Here is a 26,838-nt window from a genome sequence, read left to right on the forward strand (position 1 = left end):
TAATGACCACACATAGTTACTCCTATACACACGGCTCCGCTCCATACACCTCATACACACCCGACTCCACTCCGTACACACGTGCCTCCACTGTGTACACCTTGTACACACGCGGCTCCGCTCCATACAACTCATAAACACGCGGCTCCGCTCCCTACACCTTGCACACAGGGCTCTGCTCCGTACAGCTCGTACACACACGGCTCCACTCCGTACACCTCGTACACACAGGGCTCTGCTCCGTACACCTCGTACACACATGGCTCCGCTCTGTACACCTCGAACACACAAGGCTCCGCTCCGTACACCTCGAACACACAGGGCTCTGCTCCGTACACCTCGTACACACACGGTTCCGCTCCGTACACCTCGTACACACACGGTTCTGCTCCGTACACCTCGAACACACGCGGCTCCGCTCCGTACACCTCGTACACACGCGGCTCCGCTCAGTACACCTCAAACACGCGGCTCCGCACCCTACACCTTGCACACAGGGCTCTGCTCCGTACACCTTGTACACACACGGCTCTGCTCCGTACACCTCGTACACACACAGCTCCGCTCCGTACACCTTGTACACACAGGGCTCTGCTCCGTACACCTCGTACACACATGGCTCGGCTCCGTACACCTCGTACACACATGGCTCCGCTCTGTACACCTAGAACACACACAGCTCCACTCCGTACACCTCGTACACACGCGGCTCCGCTCAGTACACCTCAAACACGCGGCTCCGCACCCTACACCTTGCAAACAGGGCTCTGCTCCGTACACCTTGTACACACACGGCTCCGCTCCGTACACCTCGTACACACACAGCTCCGCTCCGTACACCTTGTACACACAGGGCTCTGCTCCGTACACCTCGTACACACATGGCTCCGCTCTGTACACCTAGAACACACACAGCTCCACTCCGTACACCTCATACACATACGTTTCCGCTCCGTACACCTCATACACACACGGCTCGGCTCTGTACACCTCATACACACGGCTCCACTCTGTACACCTCATACACACAGACCTCGTACACACCTGGCACACACACACATGGCTCTGCTACATCCACACTGTAAACACCTCCTGACCCCACACATAAGCTTGCTTACCGTCATCCAGCACATGACAGCACAGCAGAGTCCTGCATACACGGAGGCCCCTGATCATGTGACTCCTGACTCCTCCCCTCCTGTGACCTCATCACAGGTCCTGTGCGCACAGAGCAGCGGTAGTAATACGGTTGCGTCTAGTTTGGAGTTGATTTTTTGTGGTTCTCAAAAAATCAACTCCATTCTAGCTGATTCACTAGTGAGCCGTCTAGATCGGAATTGATTTTTTGAGGCCTCATTTTATCAACTCCACTCTAGACGGCTCACTACTGAGGTGACTAGATCGGAGTGGATATTTTGTGGTCCTCATGCCAGCCACTCCACTCTAGCCGGTTCACTGGTGAGGTGACTAGATTGGAGTTGAATTTTTTTTTTTTTTCAACAATAAGTTTTTATTGAAACATTTTCAAGTTTACAAATGATGCAATAACTCAGGTATCATTACAAACTGTAAATCAACGTGTGCATAAAAAGCGTGTAAGCAAATAACACGTAGTTCTTAATCAAACAACTACAAGGGGTAGGGGGGAGATGGAGTAAGGCACGAATGGGGGAAAAGAAAAAAAAAGGGAGAGGGGGGGGGGGGGGAAGCCCGAGGGTGAGATTGCGTTGTGTACAGTAATTATGAAGGGTTATTCTGAATCAGACAGTTCAGGGTTGGTTAGATAAAGTACAGGTACCGCAAGGGGAGTGTGGTTGGTATATTCCGCCCAGGGAAGCCATATTCTTTCAAATTTACCGACTTTGTCCATGAGAATGGCCGACAGTTTCTCATTAATCATATACCAAGAGAGGCGAGACTTAGCTGCGGAAAAATCTATAGTTGTTTTTTTCCAGGCCAAAGCTATTGTTTGCTTGGTTGCTAGAAATATAAATGATATAAGAGCCTGGGTGTGTTTGGGAATGTTGGGGATGCGTTTATTGAGCAGAGCCTCCCAGGGGTTCTTTCTGAGGTTTATATTTGTGACCGAGAAAACTAAATGGTAGACTCTGATCCACAGTCTCCTAACCATCGGGCATAGCCACCAGGTATGGAACATATCTCCAGTAGAGTTGCATCCTCTGAAGCAGTTTGAGGGGTAGTTGGCCACTGCCTTAGCTACTCTTGCTGGGGTCAGGTACCAACGGGTTAATACTTTATAATTAGTTTCTAACATAAGGGTATTTAGGATTCCTCCAGTTGAGGAGGACCAAATTTGGGACCATTCGGAATCAGTCAGGGTAGATCCAATATCGGACTCCCATCGAGATGTATATTTTAGACAATTTCTATGTGAGGGGGAGTTGATTTGCGAATAGAGGAGAGATATAGTACCTGGGGCGTGGGGGTTTTGACGGCATCTTTGTTCAAATGGAGTGAAAGAGTATGGGGGATCAGAATTCTTCAGTAAAGAGCTGATAAAGTTCTTAAGTTGTAAATAACGAAATACCTCTCCGGGGGGGAAACCATATTTTTCTCTAAGGGTTGGGAATGGGATAATCCCGTCTACATTAAAGAGGTGGTGGACTTTAGTTATCCCCGCTTCAACCCACTTACAGAAGTATCTTAGGGGACCCATACCTGGGGGAAATAGAACATTACCCCAAATTGGGGCGAGAGGCAAAAAGGGTGAGATTAGTTGTGAGGAGTACTTGTGGGAGTCCCAGATTGCAAGGGAATGCTTTATTATGGGGTTTGAAATATGTTTACGTTGGGTTGGGAGAATCCATAGTATTGTGTCTAGAGTGTCGGGTTATAGTTCTGCGGCTTCTAGAGAAAGCCATAATGGGGGTTCGGTGTAGGCATGATACAGGGTCAGTTGGCCTAATTGAGCTGCGCGGTAGTATTTGGAGAGGTTGGGAACTCCCAAACCTCCTTTTAGGCGATGTCGGTAGAGAGTAGCTTTGTTAACCCTGGGGAGGCCTCCCCTCCAAACAAAAGCATCTATTGCTCTTTGGGCCATTTTAAGGAAGTGCGATGGGATAGGGATTGGTAAGACTCGAAATAAGTAAAGTAGCTTGGGAATGATAGACATTTTTAGGGCTCGCACACGGCCTAACCATGAAAGATGCAATTTTTCCCAAGACTGAAGCAAAAGGCGAAGTTTTCGAAACATGGGGGGATAGTTGGCGGTGTAGAGAGAGTCTAGGTTAGCCGTCAGTTTCACTCCCAAATAGTCCAAGTGTTTAGTAACCCACTGGAAAGGAAAGTCGTTTTGGAGATTTGTTATAGTTGATTGTGGGAGGGATATATTCATGGCGTAGGATTTGGTGGTGTTTATTTGTAGGCCGGATAATGCTCCGAAGTTTTGTAAGGTTTGGAGAAGGGCCGATAAAGACTTCTGGGGGGACGATAAAAGGAGCAGGATGTCGTCTGCAAACATGAGTAGCTTGTGTGGGACCGCCGCCACCTCCACCCCTTGTATGTTGGAGTTGAGGCGTAATTGGATGGCTAGTGGTTCGAGCGCCAGGAGAAACAGCAGGGGTGAGAGTGGGCAACCCTGTCGGGTGCCTCTGCTAATTGGAAAAAGCGTAGAGGAAAAGCCACTATAGCGCACATAGGCGGAAGGGGAACTATAGAGTGCGTGAATCCAGGAGAGGAAATTGTCGGGAAACTTCCATCTCTGCAGCACCGCAAACAGATAGGGCCACGATACAGAGTCGAAGGCTTTTTTAATGTCTAATGACAGTAGCATACTTGATATATTACGGTGCTTGCAGAGATGTAGTAGGTGGGAAATCCTCCGTATGTTGTCAGAGGCCTGTCGACGCGGAACAAAGCCTACTTGGTCTTTATGGATTAACGCTCCTAAGCCTGAGTTCAATCTTTGGGACAGGATTTTAGCCAATATTTTAAGATCAATATTAACTAGAGATATCTGCCTATAATTGGACCAGAGTAAGTGATCTGTGTTGGGCTTAGGTATCATAGAGATTGCAGCCATTAATGAGGCCGCACCTGGTTTGTTTCCGTCTCTTAGGGAATTAAAGTAATTGACGAGGTGGGGGATCAGTAGCGGGGCGTATTTCTTATAATAAAGGGCCGTGAACCCGTCGGGGCCTGGTTTTTTGTTAGTTTTCAAATTTTTAATGGCTATCTCAATTTCGCTAGGAGTTATAGCTTGATCAAGGAGTTGGATCATGTCGGGGCTAAGGGCTGGAAGGGGAACCGAGTCTAAAAAGTTCTTCAGGGTGTCTGTGTCTGTGGCAGCTGGGGCACTATATAGCTGTCTAAGTTTCTGTTGAAATAAACAGACAATTTGCTGTGGGTTGGTTGTGACACCTGTGGAGGTGCGGAGGCGTATGGGGGGTCTAGGTAAGGGTTGGCATTTCAAACGACGAGCGAGGTTAGAATTGTTTTTATTGTTAAGGGCATAGAAGTGTTGTTGTGACCAGCGTATAGCTCGGTCAGCCTTCTCGGAGAGGTGTAGATCTAGTTCCGTCCGTGCATGGAGAAGATCCCGATATGTAGCAGGTAGGGGTGCAGTTTTCATCTGGGACTCCAAGGTTGACACCCTGCTCTCCAAATCTGCTATCTTCGCGTTTCTATCTTTTTTCTTACGAGAGGCCTCTTGGATACAGAAGCCTCTGAGTACTGCTTTGTGTGCCTCCCATAGGGAAACTGGTGAAGAAGCTGATTGCTTGTTCAGAGAGAAATATTCGCCAATGTGGTTTTTCAGTTTTAGGGCGATGTCAGGATAGGAGAGCAGTGAGTCATTTAGGGTCCAGTTGAACGAGCGGGGCCGCGGGTGGAGTGTTGAGCATGTGACCAGGTATGGGGAATGGTCTGACCAGGGGGTAGATTGGATTGAGATGCTTGATATGTTGGGAATAAAGGAAGGATGGACTAAGACATGATCAATTCTGGTATATACTAGGTGGCGTGCCGAGAAAAAGGTATAATCTCTTTCGGTAGGGTGAAGTTCCCTCCATAAGTCTATCCAGTGATATTGGGAGAGAAGATTGTTGAGAACAGTCGAGTCAGCCGAAGAGTATGGGGGCGGAGTAGGAGAATGGGGGCTTGAGGATTTGTCTAGATTAGCTTTAAGTATGCAATTGGAGTCTCCACATAGAATTGTGGTGCCCTGTGCGTGTTCTGAAATTAGTTCTAGTAGTTGAGAGAAAAAGGCAGCCTGATGAGTATTGGGAGCATAGTAGGAGACAAAGGTCACCAATTCATCCGTTATAGTGCCCGTCACCATAATATAGCGGCCTTCCTTATCAACTACTGAAGACTTAAAAACAAACGGGACAGATTTCTTGAAACAGATAGCCACACCTTTGGTTTTGTTTGGGGCATTAGCGGAGTAAAAGAGCGGGTAAGAGGCGGACAAGAATCTAGGACAGGATTTAGTTGAAAAATGCGTCTCCTGGAGACATAGTACATCTGCCTGCTGAGATCTGTAATAGCGGAACGCCTTGGTGCGTTTATGTGGGGAGTTGAGTCCCCTCACGTTGTGCGATAAGATTGTGAGTGGCATTGTGGGAGGTTGGGAGGTAGGCTTGTGGTAATTATTACTTGCGGTATATCAATGGGGGTGGAGATCGTCTTACAGAATGGACTTGATGAGTAGTGTAAGCTCGGGCAGGTAGTTGGGTTAGGGGATGGGATAGATTGGAAAGTGCCTACAGTATAGGTGGGGTAAAAAGGCTTGTTAAGGGAAAAGGAGGAACTGTAATGTTGGCTAAGCACTATGTGCTGAGCGGCAGTGTGTGAGGACACTGTGGGGTCATTGGGGTCTGCTAGGGGCAGCGCGTGAGAAAAAATTGTATGTCGTCGTAACGGGGTACTGGAGTAAATGGGTAATAACGACGAGCTGGGGGTGTGATTCTGCTATCCTGGGGATATTCATTGATGGCCTATCTTGTCAACTTATTATAGCTGCTAGTAAACGGGAGGCATAGATCTGATAACAAACATAACAACTATGCCTAAGAATGTAACTAGCTAAGGCCAGGGTGTAATTTTAATACAGTTTAACATTACAGCAAGGTGGGATATGTGTAACCTGTCACTAGAGTGTAACCGTTAACAGATAAAAAGAAGAAGAAACAACACTGTATTAACTAGTGGATTGAGCATATTCACTTGTCTGCGGTGAAGAACAGGTCCGGCGATGAGTTCAATCCAGTCCAATGTCCCAGCCGGGATGAGGAACCAATAGTTTCCGGCAGAGGAGTGTTGAAGTTGCGCAGTTCAGGAGCGTCTATAGAGATAAACTAAGAAAACACATATAACCAAATTATCCTAGAACTGTGGAGAATCTGACAGGATAGTCAGTAGGGCATCAGGGGCCCAGAATAGGGCCAGCGGATGTTAAGCTTGTCACGGGGGGTCAGGCGGAGCTCGCAGACGGGACTGGCGGCTCTCAGGCCGAGGCCGAGAAGGGGCAGTCGGAGAATATGAAACGGAATCCATGAGCTGTAATTTGGCCAAGCAACGGCTCGCTCCTTCGGGGGAGAGAACCGTGTGGATCATATCGTGATGAGAGAATATCAATTTAAAGGGGAATCCCCAGCGATATTTGATATTGTTGGAACGCAGTACCTCCAAGTACGGCTTCATGGCTCGACGTTTGGCGATAGTAGTAGGGGCCAAATCTGAGAACAGCTCGTACGAGTGGCCCTGGAATGTTAGCGGTGCAGATTTTCTAGCCGCCTGCAGGAGCTGCTCTTTAGTTTTGTAGAAGTGCATTTTGAGAATGATGTCTCTCGGCGGGCCATCTGGCTTGCGCTTACTCAGGGCTCTGTGGATGCGGTCCATTTCTAGGCGCTCAATGGAGATTCCCGGTAGGAGTTCTTGAAACAGGGCAGTTGCGGTGGATTGTAGATCTGTGACCGTTTCTGGTATACCTCTGATCCTAATATTACTTCTACGGTCTCGGTTTTCAAAGTCCTCTAGCTTGCTATTGAGGGTGTGGATCTCGTCATGTAGCATCTCGATGTCTTTTTCGTGGGTTGCTAGGTTTGCAATGGTCGAGTCCATTTTGTCCTCGAGGTCAGAGGTACGGGAGCCGAGTTCTCTGATTTCTTTGGTTAGGTCCTTAGTCAGTTTGTCTGACATCTTGAGCAGTTCAGAATGTAAAATAGATTGGAACTGCGACAGTAGAGCCGATTGATCCGGGGTAGGGGTGCTAGGGGTCTTAGTTGTAGAGGCCGGGATCATCTCAGATTCTGCTCCGTCGGGTATGGAAGAGTTAGAGGACTCTGAGTGTGAGAGCGGGTCAGGAGACATGTCAGCCTCCAAGTCTGTTAATACGGCAAACCTGTTGCTGGGTTGTTTTGAAGTGGTTCTGCGCGCTTTAGGCATGAGGGCAATTAGAGTATGGATGGGAGTAAAACCCCGTGATATTTTTCCCCCGTATTAAGAAAGCTAAGGTCTAGGACAAGACATATTGCGCAGTGACCCCTAGCAGATGCGCGAGGGTATGGTTAAGGCATTGCAGCAATCATTATGCCATTCCGTATATTAAGTCTGGTTAGGTTGTGCCAGTGGAGATTGTCTCGAGTTAATGAACAGCGGGTCTGGAGGCCGGCAGAGCCAGAAGCTGTCCACAGGGGATGAGAGGGTAACCACGATGGTGACAGCTCGTCGCGGGCTATATGTATCTAGCCGGAGAGGACAGTAACCCCCCTGTGTTCAAGGCGCAGACCCCTCACTGATGACCCAGGTGGGGGAATATAACATGAGGCGACCTCTCACCTCTTCAGTCCGGCGTCGGGAGGCACTCCGCCCACCGGTGGGCTTCGAATTCCCCACAGCAGACCAGTGGAATGATGTGCACGGGCGTGCAGCCTCAGAGGGTCAGTGCGCAGCGTCTATCGCAGAGGGGATATCTTGTGGCACCAGGAGTTTGCTGCAGCTATTATGTGTATCACCTTGGAGAGGGGGCAGGGTAGAGAAGCGGAGTCAAATCAACAAGGCTCAATGTCTAACAAGAGTTGCAGGCTTTTCTCTCACACAGTGTTAGAATCCCAGAAAAAAGTATTGCGCAACAGACACCATTTGGCATTCAACTAATCAGCTATTTGTCAGAAACGGCAGGGTCTGTAAACACACTCCAGGTGGGGGGAGCGGAGGGGGAGGCAGCTGCTCAGTGACAAGCGCTGGGTCCAGCAGACGTTTTAGTGTTTTATGAGTGAGGGGGAGCTCGGGGCCCGTCTCTCAGGGCACACACCAAGCGGCCCCCCTGTCGTGCCTTCTCAGAGCTTTACTGGCGTTCAGCCAGCTCCTCCGAAGCCAAGTGCTTCTGCTTCTTATGCCTCACCACCGAACACGTGGTAGTAAAGATGGCTGCCGTCTTCTGCAGGGACCGTCTCCCACCTCAACTTCCCTGGCGCTTACCCGGCCGGAGCTGCGCTCAGCCTCTCCTCAGGGACCGGGTGCCTCCAGGTGTCCAGGGGAGTACAGTCGCCGATCAAAGGAGTCCTCCTGGGTGAGTACGGTGCAGGATTATTATCAGGATCGCAGGAGCTCCTTCCAAACACGTCCTCTTAGCTCAGCTACATAGCCACGCCCTATTGGAGTTGAATTTTTGAGGCCTCACTGCAGTCACATGCTTTTGATGACCTCATTTTAGCCACTCCACTGTAGACGGTTCACTGGTGAGGTGACTAGATCGGAGTGGATTTTTTGATGATCTCTCTGCAGCTTCTCCATTTTAGACAGTTCAGTTTCTACAGTGACGTTCCTCAAAAAATCAACTCCAACGTCCAGAATGGAGCTGATTCCAGGAGCCTCATAGACTGCAATGTAGTGGAATTGGAATGTATACACACACATATTGTGTGTGTGTGTGTGTGTGTGTGTGTGTGTGTGTACAAATATATCAGCTTTATAATTGTAAGAGTATAATACTTTTATTTTTTAGATACTTGCTTAAACTGTTATATTTGTTATGTATTTCCAAAGGGCCAATTTTTTTTTTTCATGATTAATCAAACTTGCATTTTATTATTGCTTTTTATAATATAAATAATTACACATAGCGCGGTTTGTTGATTTTTGCCTGAATTTTACTTTTGCTGTATTACCAGTCCTGGCCGCAGCACGGACATTGGAAGAGTGGACGGAGCCTCACGGGGAAAAACGTAACATAGCGCATCAACAGAGTCCTCATAATTAACATTGGATCGGAGTGGGTTTTTTGAGGACCTCATTTTAGCAACTCCATTCTAGCTGATTCATTAGTGAACCGTCTAGATCGGAGTGGATTTTTTGAGGACCTCCCTGTAGCCTATAATCGTGACAGTTTGGTGCTGAGGTGACTGGAATCGAGTTTTTCAAAGAGTGAACGGAGCTTCACAGGGAGAAAAATAACAGAGCGAAGCAACAGAGTCCTTGTAATTTACAACATTGGATCGGAGTGGATTTTTTGAGGACCTCATTTTAGCAACTCCATTCTAGCTGATTCATTAGTGAACCGTCTAGATCGGAGTGGATTTTTTGAGGACCTCATTTTAGCAACTGCATTCTAGCTGATTCATTAGTGAACCGTCTAGATCGGAGTGGATTTTTTGAGGAACTCCCTGTAGCCTACAATCGTGACAGTTTGGTGCTGAGGTGACTGTAATTGAGTTTTTCAAAGAGTGAACGGAGCTTCACAGGGAGAAACATTACAGAGCGAAGAAACAGAGTCCTTGTAATTTACAACACTGGATCGTAGTGGATTTTTTAAGGACCTCCTTTTAGCAACTCCATTCTAGCTGATTTACTAACTATTTATTACTAGATGGTGGCCCAATTCTAACGCATCGGGTATTCTAGAATAAGTATCTAGTTTATTTATGAAGATTTTAGAATAATACAATGAATGCACAGGATTCGGCTGGCCGAGCGCGACCAATTAGCGAAGTGTGGTTCAAATCCTACGCCAATTTGCGGCCGGACTGCGCGTGTCGCTGATTGTTCGCTGCTGCCGACGACGTAGTATATAGCACAGCCACGTAGTATATAACAGCCCACGTTGCATATAACAGCTCACATAGCATATAACAAAGCCCACGTAGTATATAGCACAGCCCACGTAGTATATAACAGCCCACGGAGTATATAGCACAGCCCACATAGCATATGACACAGCCACGTAGTATAAAACAGCCCACGTAGCATATAACACAGCTCACGTAGTATATAACAGCCCACGCAGTATATAACACAGCCCATGTAGTGTATAACACAGCCCACGTAGTGTATAACACAGCCCACGTAGTATATAGCGCAGCCACGTAGTATATTGCACAGCCACGTAGTATATTGCACAGCCACGTAGTATGTTTCACAGCCACGTAGTATGTTGTACAGCCACGTAGTATATTGCACAGCCACGTAGTATATTGCACAGCCACGTAGTATATTGCTCAGCCACGTAGTATGTTGCACAGCCACGTAGTATATTGCACAGCCACGTAGTATATTGCACAGCCCACGTAGTATTTTGCACAGCAACGTAGTATATTGCACAGCCCACGTAGTATATTGCACAGCCCACGTAGTATATAACACAGCCAACGTAGTATATAGCAATGTGGGCACCATATCACTGTTAAAAAAAGAATAAAAATAAAAAATCATATACTCACCCTCCAACGGCCCCCGAATACAGCCCAGGCATTCAGCAATGCTCCTCGCGACACTCCGGTCCCAAGAATGCATTGCGGTCTCGCAAGATGATGACGTAACGGTCTCGCAAGACCGCTACTTCATCATCTTGCAAGATCGCAATGCATGGACTGGAGCGTCGCGAGGAGCGGGAAAGGCGCCGGAAGGTGAGAATATAATGATTCTTTATTTTTTTTAATTATTTTTAACATTAGATCTTTTTACTATTGATGCTGCATAGGCAGCATCAATAGTAAAAAGTTGGTCACACAGGGTTAATAGCAGCGTTAACTGAGTGCGTTACACCGTGGCATAACGCGGTCCGTTAACGCTGCCAATAACCCAGTGTGAGCGCTGACTGGAGGGGAGTATGGAGGGGGCACTGACTGCAGGGGAGCGTAAGGAGCGGCCATTTCGCTGCCGGACTGTGCCAGTCGCTGATTGGTCGTGGCCGTTTGGCCGCGACCAATCAGCGACTTGGGATTTCCATGACAGACAGACAGAAAGAAGGAAGTGACCCTTAGACAGTTATATAGTAGATTATAATACATTTTTATAATGCCATTTATTCCACGGTGCTTTACATGTGAAAGGAGCAGATATAGGCAAGCACAATAAGCATTAGCAAAACAAGGCACACACAAGTACAGAAGGAGGACCCTGCCCGCGAGGGCTCACAGTCCACAGGGGATGAGTGAGGATACAGTAGGAGACGGTAGAGCTGGTCATGCAGCGGTTCAGCAGACTAAGGATCACTGCAGGTTGTAGGCTTGTCAGAAGAGGTGGATCTTCAGGTTCTTTTTGAAGGTTTCCGTGGTAGGCGAGAGTCTGATGTGTTGGGGTAGAGAGTTCCAGAGTATGGGGAGGCATAGGAGAAGTCTTGTATGCAGTTGTGGGAAGAAGAGATAATAGGGGAGTAGAGAAGGAGATCTTGAGAGCTTTGAAGGTTGTGTGTGAGTAAGTACCGGGAGACCATGTCACAGATGTATGGAGGAGACAGGTTGTGGATGGCTTTGTATGTCATAGTTAGGGTTTTGAACTGGAGCCTCTGGACAATAGGAAGCCAGTGAAGGGCTTGGCAGACAGGAGAGGCTGGGGAATAACGGGGAGACAGGTGGATTAGTCGGGCAGCAGAGTGTAGGATGGATTGGAAAGGTGCCAGAGTCCTAGAGGGGAGGCCAGTGAGTAGGAGGTTGCAGTAATCAAGGCGGTAGATGATAAGGGCGTGCACTAGCGTTTTTGTGGTTTCATGGTCATTGAATGCACGGATCCGGGAAATATTACTGAGTTTAAGTCAAAAGGAGGAGGCAAGGGCTTGGATATGAGGCTTGAAAGAGAGGGCAGAGTCGAGGATCACCCCGAGGCATCGAGCATGCGGGACTGGGGAAAGTGAGCAGCCATTGACATTGATGGATAGGTCTCATGGAGGGGCAGATTGAGATGGGGAAAGATGATGAATTCTGTTTTGTCCATGTTCAGTTTTTGAAAGCAAGCAGAAAAGAAAGCAGAAATAGCAGACATTGTGAGATTTTGGTAAGGATTTGAGGTCGGGTCCAGATTGGTAGCTCTGCGTGTCATCGGCGTAGAGATGATACTGCAAACTGTGGGATTCTATGAGCTGTCCCAGGATAAAGGTGTAGATGGAGAAGAGCAGGGGCCCTAGGACTGAGCCTTGGGGAACACTGACAGACAGGGGGCGAGGTGAGGATGTGGTGTGGGAGAGGGAGACATTGAATGTTCGGTCTGTTAGATATGACGAGATCCAGGATAGAGCCAAGTCTGTGATGCCAAGAGATGAAAGAATCTGTAGCAGGATGGAATGGTCTACAGTATCGAAGGCAGAACATAGGTCCAGGAGAAGGAGGACAGAGTAGTGTCGCATGCTCTTGGCAGTTAGTAAGTTGTTGGTGACTTTAGTTAGGGCTGTATCAGATGAGTGATGCGGTCAAAAGCCATATTGTAACCGGACAAAGAGGGAGCAGAAGAGGAAGGAGGACAGTTCAAGATGGACATGCAGTTCAAGTAGTTTTGAGGCATAAGGGAGAAGAGATATTGGGTGATAGCTAAACACAGAGGATGGGTCAAGGGAGGTCTTTTTGAGGATGGATGTGATCGAGGCATGCTTGAAGGATGAGGGGAATTTGAGAGATTGAAGGTGTGTTAGGATTGGGATGAAGACTGTGGCGAGGTTAGGGATGAGGTGGGACGGGAGCGGGTAAAGTGTGCAAGTGGTGAGATGTGATCTTGACAGGAGGGTGGAGATACGGGGTCAGTGGGTGCTCTCGTCCGCTGGCCCGGCTGTCTTTAGCAAGACTACATGGACCACGGCTCATACCACTGAACGCCCGCTCTATCTCCCAGTGGGCAATACACTACACAGACAACACAGGGTTAAGGTAAAACAGTGTGGCAATACTTTATTGAACCACAACACACAATAGTCAACAGAACACTCCCACCAATTACCCCAAGATGGTGCACATTACAGGGCCTCACCCTTCCGCTGACTCGCCGAGACAATGGTAGATGTTACGTCAGAGCTCCCAGGGTCGCTACTCCATCTGTGGATGCACGCACAGAGAAGGGATAACGACAAGCATAGGGAGATGACCAAGAACTGTCCATAGAGTCCATACAAGGTCCAAAGCCAGTTGACACGAGAGTCACCACCTGGCTTATCTGACCATCTCCATGGAACCAGGCGACCAGCGGGTCCCAAACCTGGCTTTCTCCAAACCTATCCATGGTTCAGAGATGGTCACTGGATCAGATCTGTGTCCTTCCAACCGGAGCCGAAAACCCCTAGGTTGTTTCCTATAGAATCATAGATCAGTGTCCCTCGTGATGGTGCCATGATGAATTGGCTGCAGCCCTTTCTCTTGTCTGTTGGGTGGTTTGCAGAATGTCTGGCTGATAGCTCTGTGTTACTTCCGTCCCCCAGGATGTGTTCTCTGAGTCTTTTTATACCCAAGGCATGCAAGCTATTTTTAGAATTACCCAGGGTCTTTCAGTCCAACATCAAGCTAAGGTAAACAATGGTGATGGGATTAAGTAGCACTATTAGCATATAAGCACACATCAATAAACAAAGCTTAACACTCTCAATGTACAGTCACTGTTACAGACTTACACAGTATGTTAGATAGTATATCAGTTGGCAAGTCTGTCTTCTTGACCCACCAGACATAAACACTTAAATTCACAAGCCAATATACAGCTAAAAAGCCAGTTCTTTTGGTTTTGCAAAAACATGGTTGTCTGGGAAATTAAGATACAATCTGGTTTCTTCACAACATCTTCTGTCATGGAGAAGCTGGTTTGGGGGGAACAGTGTTGAGCAGCTAAGAGGGGTATTGGAGGCGGTGGGCCAAAGCCTTCTCTGATCATAACAATCCGCTTAAAGAGGCAAAGTCTTCAGCAGAAATGAGAGGAGAGGGGGAGGTGCTGGGGGATGTAGTAGAGAATTGAAAGTGTTGAAAAGCTGTTTAGGGTTGTGGGACAGGGAGAATATGAGAGATGGGAAGTTTGCGTGAGCCTTGACTTAAAGCTGGCAAGGGACTGCTTGTATGCGATGAAGTGCTCGGCAGAGCGGGATCGCTTCTATCTCTGCTCAGTGTCCCTGGAAGCCCACCTCAGTTCTGTGGTCAGGCTGGTCAGCCAGGGCTGCCTGTTGATTGTAAGAGTTTTGCTATGAATGTGGGGGCAGCGGAGTCAAGTGTTGCTGTCATTGTGCTGTGATATAAAAAGTGGCAGCAGTATCTGTGTCATGAAGGGAAGCTATGTCTGTTAGAGGGAGAAGGGACTCAGTGATTGTAAATTGAGGTGTTAGATTTCTGCGAGGGTGAGTTTGTGGAGTAGGAGTTGCACACTAGGAGAGAGAAGAGAATGTCAGTAGGTTGTGGACAGACAGGGGGAGGGGTTAGTTAGTGAGATTAGTAAGGGAACAGAGGCGGGTGGAGATAAGGTCCAGCATCTTTGTGACAAAGAGGACCATTGAGTGAGGTCAAAGGAGGCAGTGAGTGATAGAAGTTTAGAGGCAGCTGGGGTGGAAGCATCAATGGGGATGTTGAAGTAGACCATGATGATAGTGAGGATGTCAGCAGAAAGGAAATGAAATAGCCAGGTGATGAAGTGGTCGAGAAAGGTGGAGATGGCTAGTTTTGGGGGGTGGCAGATGAAGGCCAGCTGGAGGGGGAGTAGATGCGGACGGAGTGCACCTCAAACGAGGGAAGAGTAGCTGAGGGTAGTAGTGGAATTGGGGTAAAGGAGCAGGTATCGGACAAAAGCAAGCCAACTCCTCCACCGCATTTGTTGCTAGGGCGAGGGGTGTGAGAGGTGGAATCTGCCATAGGAAAGTGCAGCTGGAGAGGCTGAGTCAGAGGTAGTGAGCCAGGTTTCAGTGATGGCAAGGAAGGAGAGTTTGTTGGTGATAAAGAGGTCATGGATAAACGGCAGTTTGTTGCAGACAGAGCGTGCGTTCCATAGAGCGCCAGCTAAGGGGACCGGATGAGTGGGTATGAGGTTATCATCATTGAGAAAACATGTAGAGGATCGTGGTAGGGTGTTCGAAATGAGTGTGGGGATGTGTTGAGGAGGGCCAGGATTTGGGGATACGTCGCCAGCAACGAGGAGTAGCAGAAAGAGCATTAGAAGGTGGGAGCAGGATAGGACATGATGAACTGTCTAGACTGGCCTCTATTCTGTAGTTTGGTGCTGAGGTGACTGGAATTGAGTTTTTCAAACAGTAAGCAGAGTTTTTCCTTGTAGCCTCTATTCTGTACAGTTCATTGCTGACATGACTAGAATGGAGTTGCTGGAGTGATGTCCTCATAGGATCAAATCTAATCTAGACGGCTCATGACTGAAATTTCCAGAATGGAGTTAATTCCAGGAGCTCCTCCTAGATTCCAATCTAGTGGCATAGGAATTATAAATGTATGCATGTATGTATTGTCACTTTTTGTAAAAAAAAAATAATTACACACAGCATTGATTGTTCAGTTTTGGCCGAATTTGACTTTTACTGTATTCCAACCAGTCCCAGCTCCGACATTCCTGGAGTGGGTGGAGCTAGACCGGCTGATAACCTCTGAAGGAGCATGCGACTTTTGCCATTTGTTGTGCCTGATTTTGCCTATCGGGACTTTGCGACGCGTCGGACCCTTCTGATGAATATGTGGAGAGCCATCCAGAGGCCGAGATCTGCGGCGGCTCGTATGTGAGCTGTGTCTGTGGTGGTATAGGGAGGAATGACTTTTAGAGGGGTAGGAGAAATGTTGGCGGGAATTATTAGATGATTGGGAAGACGTGTGGCATCTACGCTTGCGTCCGCTGTGGCTATGGGGTATGTTGGGGTAATTGAATGGGCAGCCAGGGGTGGGTTACTGGCCATAATCAGTAACGTTGTGCTGTTTAGCATTGGGGGTGTTATAGTGCTACTGTAATCAACATTATTGTTGGGATATGAAAGAGCGGGGGTTAATAGAAATTCTTTATTAGCTATTTGGGCTATAGGGAATGATGTAGGATGCCCCAAAATTGTCATAGAAACACAGCTGTGACCTAATAAAATAGTCTGTAGGAGGAAAAAGATCTACATTATTGCAGACCTATTATTGTGGCTATTTGTGTAAATATTTCTGGATTTTTTTTTAAAGATTTTGCAAGAAAACACATTTACATAGCTTGATAGAGATCAAACAGCCAGTAACCTGTCATTAATGCCCCAACAAGCTTTTCTCAAACTGTTTAATTAACCCCTTAGTGACAGAGCCAATTTGGTACTTAATGACCGAGCCAATTTTTACAATTCTGACCACTGTCCCTTTATGAGGTTATAACTCTGGAACGCTTTAACGGATCCCGCTGATTCTGAGATTGTTTTTTGGTGACATATTCTACTTCATGTTAGTGGTAACATTTATTTGATATTACTTGCGATTATTAATTAAAAAAATGGAAATATGGGTAAAATTTTTAAAATTTCGCAATTTTCAAACTTTGAATTTTTATGCCCTTAAATCAGAAAGATACGTCACACAAAAAAGTTAATAAATAAATTTTTAGGGACCATCTCACATTTAAAGTCACTTTGAGGTGTGTACATGAGAGAAAATACCCAAACTTAACACCCTTCTAAAAACTACACCCCTCAAGGTGCTCAAAACCACATTCAAGACGTTTATTAACCCTTTACGTGCTTGACAGGAACTGAAACAATGTGGAAGGAAAAAATGAACATTTACCTTTTTTTTTTTTGCAAATATTTTACTTCAGAACCAATTTTTTTTATTTTGACAAGTGTAAAAAGAGAAAATGAACCACAAAATTTGTTGTGCAATTTCTCCTGAATACGCCGATACCCCATATGTGGGGGTAAACAACTGTTTGGGCGCACAGCAGGGCATGGAAGAGAAGGAGCACCGTTTGACTTTTTCAATGTGGAATTGGCTGGAATTGAGATCGGACGCCATGTCGCGTTTGGAGAGCCCCTGGTGTGCCTAAACAGTGGAAACCGCCACAAGTGACACCATTTTGGAAACTAGACCCCCTATGGAACTTATCTTGACGTGTGGTGAGCACTTTGAGCCCCCAAGTGCTTCACAGAAGTTTATAACGTAGAGGCGTGAAAATCAAAAATCGTTTTTACACAAAAATGATTTTTTCGCCCTCAAATTCTTATTTTCACAAGGGTAGCAGGAGAAACTAGACCACGAAAGTTGTGCAATTTCTCCTGAGTACGTTGATACCCTATATGTGGGGATAAACCGCTGTTTGGGCGCACGGCAGAGCTTGGAAGAGAAGGAGCACCGTTTGACTTTTTCAATGCAGAATTGCAGAGCTCCTGATGTACCTAAACAGTAAAAACCCTCACAAGTGACCCCATTTTGGAAACTAGACCCCCCAAAGAGCTTATCTAGATGTGTGGAGAGCACTATGAAGCCCAAAGTGTTTCACTGCAGTTTATAACGCAGAGCCGTGAAAATACAAAATCATTTTTTTCCCCACAAAAATAATTTTAGTCAACATTTTTTTATTTTCCCAAGGGTAACAGGAGAAATTAGACCCCCAAAGTGGTTGTGCAATTGTTCCTGAGTACACTTATGCCCCATGTTTGGGTAAACCACTGTTTGGGCGCACGTCGGGGCTTGGAAGGAAGGGGAACACCATTTGACTTTTTTAATGCAAGATTGGCTGGAATCAATGGTGGCGCCATGTCGCGTTTGGAGAGCCCCTGATGTGCCTAAACAGTGGAGACCCCTCAATTCTAACTCCAACACTAACCCCAACACACCCGTAACCCTAATCCCAAACTTAACACACCCCTAACCCTAATACCAACCATAACCCTAACCACAAGCCTAAGCCGAACCCCAACACACCCCTAACCCTATCCACAAGCCTAACCCTAACCCTAATTCCAACCCTAACTCTAGTTCCAACCCTAACCCTAAGTGCCCACATTGCGGATTTTTCCAGTTTTTTAAAAATCGGCAGGCAAAACGCACTACATTTTACTTGCGGATTAACAATGTTTTCTGTGCGGATTTCACCTGCGGATTCCTATTGAGGAACATGTATAAAACGCTGCGGAATCCGCACAAAGAATTGACATGCTGCGGAAAATACAACGCGGTGTTTCCGCGCTGTATTTTCCGCACCATGGACACAGCGGAGTTGGTTTTCCATAGATTTACATGGTACTGTAAACGTGATGGAAAACTGCTACGAATCCGCAGCAGCCAATCCACACCGTGTGCACAGAGCCTAATTTTAACCCCAACCCTAATTCTAACCCCAATTGCAACCCTAACCCTAATTGCAACCCTACCCCTAGTGGAAAAAAATATACATATTTTATTATTTTGCCTACCTATGGGGGTGATAAAGGGGAGGGGGTATTTACTATTTTTTTTATTTTGATCACTGTGATCTGCGATCCTGCCATGACGCCACATAGGCGTCACAGGTCGGATTGGCAAAGGTCGGATTAACTCTCTATGTACCATTTTATTATGTTCATTACTAGGGTTGAGCGAAACGGATCGGACAAATTCAAAAATCGCCGACTTTCGGCAAAGTCGGGTTTCATGAAACCCGACCCTAGTGTGGGATCAGCCATGAGGTCGGCGATCTTCGCGCCAAAGTCGCGTTTCATATGACGCGTTCAGCGCCATTTTTCAGCCAATGAAGGAGGACGCAGAGTGTGGGCAGCGTAATGACATAGGTCTCGGTCCCCACCATCTTAGAGAAGGGCATGACAGTGATTGGCTTGCTTTCTGCGGCGTCACAGGGGCTACAAAGGAGCGTGCACGCCGAACGCCATCTTACTTCTGCCGATCTTAGCATAGGGAGAGGTTGCTGCAGCTTCATCAGAAGCAGGGATATAGTTAGGGACGGAAGATTAACTCCCAAACCGCTTGTGCTGTAGCGATTTCCACTGTCCAACACCACCTTTTGTTTGCAGGGACAGTGGAGGCTATATTTTTGTGCATCAGCTCTGTAGCTTATTAGGCTGCCTTATAAGGCTCCCTGACAGCTGCATTGCTGTTTGCACGCTGCTGTGCAAACTAACTGCTTTTTTAAAAGCAAAAATCCTGTTGCTCCTTTCTGCACAGTTATCTTGTTTATTTATCCACACTTTTGTGTGCAGCAGTCCTTTTTATTGCTGCCATAATTGTCCTGAGATCATTGTAGGGAGATTGAAATTGTACTACAGTCCTTGTATTTTTTCATATATCTTCCAGCCACTTACATTGTGTTGTGTTATACACTGGGCCTGAGTTTTGGTGCAGTCTCCTCCCAAAAAAAGGGAGATTCAAATTGTCACAAAGTGGATGTACTTCAGTCCTGTTAGTTTCTCGTGTATCAGCCAGCCACTTTCTGCCACTTACATTGTGTTGTGTTATACACTGGGCCTGAGTTTTGGTGCAGTCTCCCCCACCCAAAAAAGGGAGATTCAAATTGTCACAAAGTGGATGTACTTCAGTCCTGTTTGTCGTATATCAGCCAGCCACGTTCTGCCACTTACATAGTGTTGTGTTATACACTGGGCCTGAGTTTTGGTGCAGTCTCCCCCCCAAAAAAAAGGGAGATTGAAATTCTCAACAAGTTTATATACACCTTCTACCCTGTTTTACAGTACCATATAAGGGTTGTTATTTTGGTTAGATTTTCCCAAAAATGAGGAAGTCCGGTGGAAGCTGGTACTGATGGTGGTGGTGGTGGAGCATCTGGTGGTAGTGGGAAAAGCAAAATAGCACCTAAGGATGGAGGTGTTGAGCCAGCGTCATCGTCTGGCTACACAAGGCCTCGAAGGCTCCTTTATCTGGGAGTAGGAAAACAGCTTTTAAAGCCGGAGCAGCATGAAAAAGTTTTGGCTTTCCTTGCTGACAGCCTCTAGCTCTTTCGCCTCCTCTTCAGAAAGTTCCAAATATAAAAGCAGCGAGTCGTCAGTGGATGCTCCGGGTCAGGAACAAGTCGCTTCCTTGTGTCCTTCACCCAAACCAAAAGTGAAGGCTGCGTCAGGCAACACTACAGTTTACTCCATGGAGCTCTTTACACATACCATGCCTGGGTTAGAAAGGGAAATTGTTAACTGCCCATTACAAGATAAAGCGGACATGGAGTGCACTGATGCATAGCCACAGCTAGATTATTATGCTACTTTTCCTCCCTTATCGATGTTCTCCCTCACAGGTCATTCCCCTTTGATTACTGGGCATCTAAAATAGACACCTGGCCTGAATTGGCAGAATATGCATTACAGGAGCTCGCTTGCCCTGCTGCTAGTGTGCTATCCGAAAGTCTTCAGTGCTGCTGGTTCAATACTGACCGAAAAAAGGACACGTCTGGCTACCCAAAATGTCGACAATATAACCTTCATTAAAATGAACCAATCATGGATTTAAAATTATTTGGCCCCACCTTCCCCTGCTGACACGTAGCTTGCCTGAAAAATGTCTTGCTTTTGGCCTCCTCTTACTGACTGCTCCAATTCCTCCATTTGCAGCTGCTGAATGTCCACCATAGGCCATTTTTATACCTCTCTAAATGGGCTGACTACCCCCAAAGGGCCGTGGTCACCACCTGGCGCAAGCACCCGTGCGAGTGCCGTTTGCCTGGACAGGTGGGTGTGCCCACTCTTGGGCGACGGCACTGGCACAGGGTCCCTCGTAGTACAATGAAGTGTCTCTGACGGTGGTGGTGCACAACCGTCAGACACAGTCTTAATATGAGGGGCCCTGTGCCAGTACCGCCACCCACGAGTGTTCCTTCCCCAGCTCGAACAGTGCTATACCACTTGCAATACTTACCTCTCCCTGCTCCACCGTGTAGGCTGTGCTGATAAATCCTTCAATGGCACTGCCAATACAAATTTGTTGAAATGATAGATGATAGTTAAAATATACAGGGGCCCTGGCCTCCATTTAGACCAGTTAATACTTTGCGCCTACTATCACTGTCTGCTACTCAGCAGAGGAGCCCACCCCTGTACCTAGCTATGCCACCTGTTTATTTATGAACAATTTTTTGGCAGACATTTAGCCTACTTAATTATTTGGGCCTACTAACTGTGTCAGTCACTCATTACAGTTGTCGTCCACTGAACAAAGCAATGCCGCCTGTTTAGTCCTGTTACCAATTTTGAACTGCATTTAGCCTACATAATTATTTGGGCCTATATCTGTTTCCTCCTCATCCTGCCCATTGCCCAGCCACTGCTAGATGAGTCTGCTGGTACATTGACCCAGACCACTACATTCCCCTTGCACTCTACACAGCCAAAATCTGACCCTGCTGAAAGTCAGGTTCCCCTTCCCGCATACTATACCACCTTACACGGGGACAAAGAGGAAGGTGCAGATGAAAGTGCAGGTTCCTTCATCAGGTGGGGGGGGGAGGCATACTCGACAACGTCACTGGCACAGGGCCCTTCATAGTACGCAAGTGTCTCTGCCGGTGGGAGGCGCCACCTGCCGTCAAACACACCGCCGTACTATGAGGGGCCCTGTGCCAGTGCCAATGAGTGGGCCCCCACTGCTTGCTCAGGATCACAGCACTTGCAAAGTTGAAATACTTACCTCTCCCTGCTCCACCGCCGTGACGTATTCTGCGTTTCCTGGGCCCACGAAAATCTTGAGCCAGGCCTACCACCCAACTTTAGCCAAATGACCCCCAGTTTTCAAAGCCTATTATTATAAAGTATATTAAGATTGACAAGCTTCAGTAATAAGAATTGATGTTTTTGGCATTAAAATGGGTACTGTTGGTGTTTTCCTGTCTTCCACTCACTGCCTACTTTGATTCCCCATTGACTTGCATTGGGTTTCATGTTTCAGTCGGCCCCCGACTTTTCGCAATAATCGGCCGATTTCACCCGACCCGACTTTTGACAAAGTCAAACCCGTGAAACCCAACTCGATCCGAAAAAAGTAAAAGTCGCTCAACTCTATTCATTACTAAACATCGGGCTTGGTATTATCTATATATCTATCTATAGATTCATCTATTATCTATGTGTGTGTAAACATTATTCTCCAATGGAGTATATAAAGGAAAAGGTTGAACAAGAAATTACATCACAATTTTTTTGGGGGGTTAAATAATAGATCTTTATTTAGCTTGCAAAAACACACACAAAGCCGCATGAAAATCAGCATCAAATCTGCACAGATTTTTCTGCCAAGAGATGCAGAATCGGCACAGAAAATTCCACAGGCAGATCTGCTACGTGTGCACATACCCTAACGCACATTTCCCCCAAAAAAAAATTGGTGCGAAAACAGGGTGCATCTTATAATCTGAACCTAAAAAAAAAAAAAAAAAAAATTACTGAGGGGGGTTGCATGCCCCCTCACAACAGCCCCCTGGATGCCCCTCTACATACCCCATGCTCCCCTCACACTATGCAACACAGCCCCCTGGATGCCCATCTACATACCCCCTCACACCAGCCCCCTGCCCCCTCTATATACCCCATGCCCCTCACACCAGCCCCTTGGAAGCCCCTCTACATACCCCCTCACGCCAGCCCCCTGGATGCCCTTCTACATACCCCATGCCCCCTCACGCCAGCCCCCTGGATGCCCCTCTACATACCCCATGCCCCCTCACAACAGTCACAAGCCCCCTGGATGCCCCATGCCCCCTCACCTACATACCCCATGCCCCCTCACACCATCCACACAACACTCTGGATGCCCCCTCACCTACATACCCCATGCAACAGCCCCCCCCCCCCCCCCGGATGCCCCTCTACATACCCCATGCCCCCTCACAACAGCCACAAGGCCCCCTGGATGCCCCCACTCACACCAGCCCCCTGACACTATGAATCACAGCCCCTGGATGCCCCCTCACCTACAAACCCCATCCCCCTCACACTATGCAACACAGCCCCCTGAATGCCCCTCTACATACCCCATGCCCCCTCACACCAGCCCCCTGGATGCCCCTCTACATACCCTATGCCCCCTCACACCATCCACACAGCACTCTGGATGCCCCATGCCCCCTCTACATACCCCCCTCACATCAGCCCCCTGGATGCTCCTCTACATACCCCATGCCCCCTCACACCAGCCCCCTGGATGCCCCTCTACATACCCCATGCCTCCTCACAACAAACAAAAGGCACCCTGGATGCCCCTCTACATACTCCATGCCCCCTCACAACAGCTACAAGGCCCCCTGGATGCCCCCCTCACACCAGCCCCCTGACACTATGAAACACAGCCCCTGGATGCCCCCTCACCTACAAACTCCATGCCCCCTCAACAGCCACAAGGCTCCCTGGATGCCCCATGTCCCCTCACACTATGCAACAGCCCCCTGAATGCCCCTCTACATACCCCATGCCCCCTCACACCAGCCCCCTGGATGCCCCTCTACATACCTCATACCCCCTCACACCATCCACACAGCATTCTGGATGCCCCATGCCCCCTCTACATACCCCATGCCCCCTCACAACAGCCCCCTGGATGCCCCGCTACATACCCCATGCCTCCTCACAACAGACACAAGGCACCCTGGATGCCCCACTACCTACCCCATGCCTCCTCACAACAGACACAAGGCACCCTGGATGTCCGCTACATACCCCATGCCTCCTCACAACAGACACATGGCACCCTGGATGCCCCTCTACACACTCCATGCCTCCTCACAACAGACACAAGGCACCCTGGATGCCCCTCTACATACCCTATGCCTCCTCACAACAGACAAGGCACCCTGGATGTCCCGCTATATACCCCATGCCTCCTCACAACAGACACAAGGCACCCTGGATGTCCCACTACATACCCCATGCCTCCTCACAACAGACACAAGGCACCCTGGATGTCCGCTACATACCCCATGCCTCCTCACAACAGACACAAGGCACCCTGGATGCCCCTCTACATACCCCATGCCTCCTCACAACAGACACAAGGCACCCTGGATGCCCCTCTACATACCCCCCCTCACAACAGACACGAGGCACCTTGGATGCCCCTCTACATACCTCATGCCCCCTCACACCATCCACACAGCATTCTGGATGCCCCATGCCCCCTCTACATACCCCATGCCCCCTCACAACAGCCCCTTGGATGCCCCTCTACATACCCCATGCCTCCTCACACCAGACAAAAGGCACCCTGGATGCTCCTCTACATACCCCATGCCCTCACACCAGCCCCCTGGATGCCCCTCTACATACCCTATGCCCTCTCACACCATCCACAAAGCACTCTGGATGCCCCATCTACATACCCCCCTCACATAAGCCCCCTGGATGCCCCTCTACATACCCCATGCCCCCTCACACCAGCCCCCTGGATGCCCCGCTACATACCCCATGCCTCCTCACAACAGACACAAGGCACCCTGGATGCCCCACTACCTACCCCATGCCTCCTCACAACAGACACATGGCACCCTGGATGCCCCTCTACACACTCCATGCCTCCTCACAACAGACACAAGGCACCCTGGATGCCCCTCTACATACCCTATGCCTCCTCACAACAGAAAAGGCACCCTGGATGTCCGCTACATACTCCATGCCTCCTCACAACAGACACAAGGCACCCTGGATGCCCCTCTACATACCCCATGCCTCCTCACAACAGACACGAGGCACCCTGGATGACCCTCTACATACCCCATGCCTCCTCACAACAGACACGAGGCACCCTGGATGCCCCTCTACATACCCCCCCCTCAAAACAGACACGAGGCACCTTGGATGCCCCTCTACATACCCCCCCTCACAACAGACACAAGGCACCCTGGATGTCCCACTACATACCCCATGCCTCCTCACAACAGACACAAGGCACCCTGGATGACCCACTACATACCCCATGCCTCCTCACAGCAAATTACAACCTCAGAGCACTCATACTGAGTCCTGTGTCCTCATTCCCTTGTACAGCCCCTCGGTCCTCTCCTCACTGGCTCCATGCTGCAGCCCTTCGGTCCTCTCCTCACTGGCTCCATGCTGCAGCTCCTCTCCTCACTGGCTCCCTGCTGCAGCCCCTCGGTCCTCTTCTCACACGGATCCTTGCTGCAGCCCCTCGGTCCTCTTCTCACTGGCTCCATGCTGCAGCTCCTCGGTCCTCTCCTCACTGGCTCCATGCTGCAGCTCATGGGTCCTCTCCTCACTGGCTCCATGCTGCAGCTCCTGGGTCCTCTCCTCACACTGCTCCATGCTGCAGCCCCTCGATCCTCTCCTCACACGGCTCCTTGCTGCAGCCCCTCGGTCCTCTTCTCACTGGCTCCATGCTGCAGCCCCTCGGTCCTCTTCTCACACTGGCTCCACGCTGCAGCTCCTCGGTCTTCTCACTGGCTCCATGCTGCAGCCCCTCGGTCCTCTCCTCACACGGCTCCATGCTGCAGCTCCTCGGTCCTCTCCTCACTGGCTCCATGCTGCAGCCCCTCGGTCCTCTCCTCACACGGCTCCATGCTGCAGCTCCTCGGTCCTCTCCTCACACGGCTCCATGCTGCAGCCCCTCGGTCCTCTCCTCACACGGCTCCATGCTGTAGCCCCTCGGTCCTCTCCTCACACGGCTCCATGCTGCAGCTCCTCGGTCCTCTCCTCACTGGCTCCATGCTGCAGCCCCTCGGTCCTCTCCTCACATGGCTCCATGCTGCAGCTCCTCGGTCCTCTCCTCACACGGCTCCATGCTGCAGCTCCTCGGTCCTCTCCTCACACGACTCCATGCTGCAGCCCCTCGGTCCTCTCCTCACACGGCTCCATGCTGCAGCCCCTCGGTCCTCTCCTCACACGGCTCCATGCTGCAGCTCCTCGGTCCTCTCCTTACTGGCTCCATGCTGCAGCCCCTCGGTCCTCTCCTCACACGACTCCATGCTGCAGCCCCTCGGTCCTCTCCTCACACGGCTCCATGCTGCAGCTCCTCGGTCCTCTCCTCACTGGCTCCATGCTGCAGCTCCTCGGTCCTCTCCTCACACGGCTCCATGCTGCAGCTCCTCGGTCCTCTCCTCACACGGCTCCGTGCTGCAGCCCCTCGGTCCTCTCCTCACTGGCTCCATGCTGCAGCTCCTCGGTCCTCTCCTCACACGGCTCCGTGCTGCAGCCCCTCGGTCCTCTCCTCACACGGCTCCATTTCATTTCCCGCGTCTCTTCTACAGCAAAACGCAACTTCCAGCTATCGGCTGGTCATTGGACTAAAGGAGGCCCCGCCCCTTCCGGTGACATCATGATTTCATAGAATCACTCCTCCCCCTCAAGAAATCAACTCCAATCTAGACGCTACCGTAGTAATACACGTGATTTGCGGCTCTCTGCGGGTGGAGGGATGCAGCTCTGCAGTGCTGGACCACGGGGCACTCTCAAATCGGAACTCCTCAGCGGGATACGGGAAGGTTGGGAGGTGTGGCTTCTTTTTTAACAAGCGGCTCCATCGAACCAGGGAGAACTGGCTGAATCCCACCCCTGCATAAATAAATATTTGTATAAAAAAAAAGTAAGCATATCTAGTATCGTCGCATCCAGAAAGACCCGGCCTATAAAACTGTCCCACCAGTAAACCCCTTCAGTCAATACCATTAAAAAAAAAAAAAAAAAAAGGCAAAAAATGATTCTTTATCATCATACCGCTGAACAAAAAGTAGAATAAAATGCAA

The 26,838-nt window shown here is 48.9% G+C and overlaps 1 protein-coding gene across 1 annotated transcript in view; it reads left to right on the forward strand.

Annotated features, from left to right (window-relative positions):
- The first annotated feature begins 8,174 nt into the window (after positions 1 to 8,174).
- Positions 8,175 to 26,838, forward strand: part of BAG1 (BAG cochaperone 1) — a 148,683-nt gene continuing 130,019 nt past the window's right edge. Inside the window, exon 1 of the mRNA XM_077269543.1 lies at positions 8,175 to 8,533. The gene's annotated coding sequence lies outside the window, so the exon portion shown is untranslated. The remainder of the gene's footprint in view (positions 8,534 to 26,838) is intronic.

The sequence above is a fragment of the Ranitomeya variabilis genome, chromosome 6, assembly GCF_051348905.1.
Source record: "Ranitomeya variabilis isolate aRanVar5 chromosome 6, aRanVar5.hap1, whole genome shotgun sequence".
Classification (NCBI taxonomy): Eukaryota; Metazoa; Chordata; class Amphibia; order Anura; family Dendrobatidae; genus Ranitomeya; species Ranitomeya variabilis.